The sequence below is a fragment of the Diaphorina citri genome, unplaced genomic scaffold (assembly GCF_000475195.1).
Source record: "Diaphorina citri unplaced genomic scaffold, Diaci psyllid genome assembly version 1.1 scaffold3695, whole genome shotgun sequence".
NCBI lineage: Eukaryota > Metazoa > Arthropoda > Insecta > Hemiptera > Psyllidae > Diaphorina > Diaphorina citri.
This window is the reverse complement of record NW_007381095.1, coordinates 2,571-8,387: the sequence shown is the minus strand read 5'-3', so window position 1 is coordinate 8,387 and position 5,817 is coordinate 2,571.

Sequence of the window (5,817 nt, the reverse complement as noted above, 5' to 3'; positions counted from 1 at the left end):
AGGCATGGTTCTTTTCTGTTTAATGTTTCCAATTTGAGTCGAGGGAATTCCTACATGGGATCTGGGCTATTCCTGTTTTTCTTCAAAAGGAGGGTGGGACACATTTCTTCACCTTGGCGTACTTGTGATTGTCACCGAATTGTACAGTTTTTATTATTACAAAAAAAAAAAAAAAGGAAAAAAAACACTAATTTCTAGTGCTTTGTCATGTTACCTACATAATTGATTATACCTTTTACCGCTTTTTTTCTGTTTTCCCGGGAATGTCTTGATTGTATTTTCAAAGGTGATTAGTAAGGTATGTGGTGTTTTTGGCACTTTGTCAGCTATTTGATCTTGATCGGGGGTTACCTCTGGTTAATGTTTCAGAAGCCACGACAATGCAAAAATAAAGCTCTTTTTTGTGTTCAACCTAAACCTTAAACCACTGGTCACGCTCATTGTGTAGGTAGGCTCCTTTTGTAGCAATTTTCACATTGATGTGACTTCTAACCAATTACCCTTTTATGTATGTTTTTTTTCTTCCATGTCGAATTTTGTCCCATACATTCCTCCTGTGTATTTACATATCGATCTTTGAATGTCACTATTTATAATCTTGTGTTTTTTCCTAGTAGACTACTTAAAAAAAGGTGGAATCTTGGAGGTTATTACGATGGAACAAACTTCGTACTACAGCTACTCTTCGGTTTATTTGTTTTTTTCATTTTTCTTGTTTTTTTTTTTCGAGTGGAGTTCGAAGTTGAATACCAGTGACCTATGTAGGTACACTATAATTAAAGGAAGCAGTTTTTTAATTATTATTATTATTTTATTATTATTATTTTATTATTATTATTATTATTTTATATATATTATTATTGTATTTTTATTCCTTTGTAGTGACACAGTTTTCGTCCATGGTGAATGAAAGAGGAGTGATCATATTTTTTTGATATGATCAATTAGGTTGCATTGCATGAATACATTTCCAATACACAAACGTCTGCTTTTTTTGGAACTTGTCTTAGAACACAAATTGTTTTACCAAAGTTAGCTTGCCCTGATAATTAGCATAAAGTACACATCATTTTGATTAACCTTTAAGCATGGCTCTGATCCACAAACTCTAAATCTACCTAAAATATAGGCATCTTATTAAACTAGGGAATCTAGGATACTTCTAGAGATCCAAACCTCTAAAACTCTTAATCTAAAATATAGGCAATCTATTAACTAGGAATACTAGGATACTTCTAGAGATCCAAACCTCTAAAACTCTTAATCTAAAATATAGGCAATCTATTAACTAGGAATACTAGGATACTTCTAGAGATCCAAACCTCTAAAACTCTTAATCTAAAATATAGGCAATCTATTACCTAGGAACTTGGAATACTAGGATACTTCTAGAGATCCAAACCTCTAAAACTCTTAATCTAAAATATAGGCAATCTATTACCTAGGAACTTGGAATACTAGGATACTTCTAGAGATCCAAACCTCTAAAACTCTTAATCTAAAATATAGGCAATCTATTACCTAGGAACTTGGAATACTAGGATACTTCTAGAGATCCAAACCTCTAAAACTCTTAATCTAAACTAAAGCATAGTCACTCTGTGTTCTAACTAGGATACATCTAGAGATCCAAAGCTACAGGTATCCTCAACCAAGACCTTAACGCCTTAACCAAATGGTCTAGTGATCTAGTTCCACATAGAAATGTGGACCAAGATCATACTGTCGTATATGGAAACATCATTTCTTCATCTTGCGTTCTCATTGCGAGCGATAAACATAAACACTCACGCACTTGAATCCTAAGGCACGAATAGGGTGTACCTACACGGTGTTTGAAATTTTGACTGTCGTAGACCTGACATTTCGGAGGCCTAAATACTATATCTATTTATCTATGTAGGTACTTGTACAAGAAATAAATACATACACATTTATCCGAGAGGCACAGTTAGGTCCGTATCCAGGATTTTGGCGGGGGGGAGGCGATAGTCGAAACAGTGAGGAAGATGTAGGTAATCCATACAGTGAGAAAGGGGGGGGATGCTCGAAATTTTCGGAGTCTGGCCTACAATAAAGGAGAAAAATGAAATTGAGGGGGGGGGGAGCTTCATATGTTTTTCTTTCTCCTCCTTCTCCTTCTTCTTCTTAGTCCTTCTCCTTCTTCTTCGTCCTTCTCCTTCTTCTTCTTCCTCCTCCTCCTTCTCCTTCTTCTTTCTCCTCCTCCTCCTCCTTCTCCTTCCTCCTCCTTCTCCTTCGTCCACCTTCTCCTTCTTCTTCCTCCTCTTTTTTTTCCTTTTTAAAAACCTTTTTGTTTTTTCAAGAAGCTCTATAGAACGGAAAAATGCTTCAAGTGGTTCATAATGGAGAGCACGTCCTATTTCTATTTGCCTGGAGCGGGAATTGCTCTGCGGTTAGGTTGCACACGAAATGTTTTCACAAATATTTACTTTGTAGCGCGGGAAAACACATGTTAAATTCCTATATGGTTTTCCTCGATCTAAATGGTTTTCCTAACTATGGTGTAGGGTTTCAAGTAAACGTTTTGTCTGAAAATATTAAAATAATGTAACTGGAGGAACTACTTCGGTGGTGTAGTGGTCGGGACACTCGCCTGGTAATCAGGAGGGCGTGGGTTCAATCCCGTCCGAGGTGTGGAATTTTATCCTGAACATTATTTATAAGTTTGAGAATTTGACCACAGTAGTAGTAGTCTACGGCTGGATTAAAGGGACACTTTTTTCCAAGAGGTTTAGTAGAGGGTCTTATACTCTTATCGCCCCGAAAGCGAAGGGAAAAGGAAGACAAGATGGAGAGTCAGCCGTTCCGAGAACGAACTAGGGACACTTTGGTCCTATTCAAGCCGTTCAAGCACCCTCATCTCCCAACCACTTGAGTTATTATTGAGTTTGATTTTGGGTGTTTGGGGATATGAAAAAGTAGGAAGAGGGAAACCCGGGACAGGTCCATAAGAAATGGGGATTTTTTTTCCCCCCTCAAGCAACATGAGAAGAATTGGGGAAAGAATTTTTATCGTTTTAAATAAAAAGAAAGAAGGAGGAGAAAGAGAAGTAAGAAGAAAAGGAGGAGAAGAAAAAGGAAAGAGAAGAAGGAGTAAGGAGACGAATAAGTAAAAAAAAAAAAGAAAAGTGTGAGGAAAGAATTCGTGCGAGAACTGTTAAAGTAGTAAAAAGTTGGAAAAACGCTTGAAATGTCTGGAATTCCTGGCGAAGATTAAATTCAAAGGTTGCATCAGGATAGCAGGAAACCTGGGAGGATGTCGATAAATTACAGCTCAGGTGTGACAGGAAAGAAAAATACAGGTGTACCAGGGATGTGGGGGATGGAGAATTAGTGGTAATGAAACAAGGAGGAAAGGGGGAGGGAGTGATAAAAACAGGAAGAAAGAGAAATAAAGGGAAGAAGAAAAGATATAAAAAATCTGGTGTGAACATCACACGACTTCCCTCATCCTATTGAATGACGCTTATTTTGGGTGTTCTTGTTCTTATAGCCAAACTTTTACAATATCTCTAACCGTTTAGTCGGTATAGCTGAAAACCACAAAAAAAACGGTCAAAAACCGCCAAAAAGCGGTCAATATACCGCCAACCGCAGCACCTATCTCAACCAAACGTTTTGAGTTGCATCCATGTTCCCCATTATTATCCAATACTCGTAAGCTTAACCCATTGACTAGGATTTGAACCCGAACTTCCTGATTGGCAGACTCTGAGCTATCAGGATACGATACCCCATGTCTGGTTTCAGTAACGACCTGACTGGAGGCTAGGTTGACTGGTTCAACTCCCGTACTTGAGACTGTAAAATAGCTAATTTTCTAGAATCACTTGTCCTTCTCTCTGAATACTCCTCTCTCATTCCTTCTTCCTTCTTTTTTCTCGTTCTCTTCTCCTCTCTTCTCTCTTCTCCTCTCTTCCCCTCTCTTCTCTCTTCCCCTCTCTTCTCCTCTCTTCTCCCTTCTCCTCTCTTCCCCTCTCTTCTCCTCTCTTCTCCCTTCTCCTCTCTTGCCCTCTCTTCTCTCTTCCCCTCTCTTCTCTCTTCCCCTCTCTTCTCCTCTCTTCCCCTCTCTTCTCTCTTCCCCTCTCTTCTCTCTTCCCCTCTCTTCTCTCTTCCCCTCTCTTCTCCTCTCTTCTCCCTTCTCCTCTCTTCCCCTCTCTTCTCCTCTCTTCTCCCTTCTCTCTTGCCCTCTCTTCTCTCTTCCCCTCTCTTCTCTCTTCCCCTCTCTTCTCCTCTCTTCTCCCTTCTCCTCTCTTGCCCTCTCTTCTCTCTTCCCCTCTCTTCTCTCTTCCCCTCTCTTCTCCTCCCTTCTCCTCTCTTCCCCTCTCTTCTCCTCTCTTCTCCTCTCTTCTCCCTTCTCCTCTCTTGCCCTCTCTTCTCTCTTCTTCTCCCTTCTCCTCTCTTCCCCTCTCTTCTCCTCTCTTCTCCCTTCTCCTCTCTTCCCCTCTCTTCTCCTCTCTTCTCCCTTCTCCTCTCTTCCCCTCTCTTCTCCTCTCTTCTCCCTTCTCCTCTCTTCCCCTCTCTTCTCCTCTCTTCTCCCTTCTCCTCTCTTCCCCTCTCTTCTCCTCTCTTCTCCCTTCTCCTCTCTTCCCCTCTCTTCTCCTCTCTTCTCCCTTCTCCTCTCTTCCCCTCTCTTCTCCTCTCTTCTCCCTTCTCCTCTCTTCCCCTCTCTTCTCCTCTCTTCTCCCTTCTCCTCTCTTCCCCTCTCTTCTCCTCTCTTCTCCCTTCTCCTCTCTTCCCCTCTCTTCTCCTCTCTTCTCCCTTCTCCTCTCTTCCCCTCTCTTCTCCTCTCTTCTCCCTTCTCCTCTCTTCCCCTCTCTTCTCCTCTCTTCTCCCTTCTCCTCTCTTCCCCTCTCTTCTCCTCTCTTCTCCCTTCTCCTCTCTTCCCCTCTCTTCTCCTCTCTTCTCCCTTCTCCTCTCTTCCCCTCTCTTCTCCTCTCTTCTCCCTTCTCCTCTCTTCCCCTCTCTTCTCCTCTCTTCTCCCTTCTCCTCTCTTCCCCTCTCTTCTCCTCTCTTCTCCCTTCTCCTCTCTTCCCCTCTCTTCTCCTCTCTTCTCCCTTCTCCTCTCTTCCCCTCTCTTCTCCTCTCTTCTCCCTTCTCCTCTCTTCCCCTCTCTTCTCCTCTCTTCTCCCTTCTCCTCTCTTCCCCTCTCTTCTCCTCTCTTCTCCCTTCTCCTCTCTTCCCCTCTCTTCTCCTCTCTTCTCCCTTCTCCTCTCTTCCCCTCTCTTCTCCTCTCTTCTCCCTTCTCCTCTCTTCCCCTCTCTTCTCCTCTCTTCTCCCTTCTCCTCTCTTGCCCTCTCTTCTCTCTTCCCCTCTCTTCTCTCTTCCCCTCTCTTAACAATATCACCAAAGAAGAGAGAATGTTGGTAAGAGGGAAAGGAGAAAGAAGGAAAAATAATAGGGAAAAGAGAAAATATAGGATATAAAGATAATGAGAGACCATAAATACGAAAAAGAAAGGAATGTACCTAAAAGGAAAGAAGGATTTATAAATGAGAAGGATGTGGGAGAGAGCCATAACAATATCACCTCTGACAACACATACCCATACATTTTTTCCACTTTTCGCTCAAAACTAATGAATGCAATTCTCTTCGAAAAACTAAGGAATTCCAAATGAAGGGCCCCGTCAGTTGAACAAACCAGAGGTGTGAAGGACGCCCTCAAATCCTCCGCAGCAGAGTTGTACTTCAAAAAAATGTTTTTCTTGAGCATGCCTCTTCGCGATTGTATTCCAAGTTTGAGAGGACGGAGTAGGACGGAGCGTCAGCATTCATTGCATTGTTGGTAATTCCC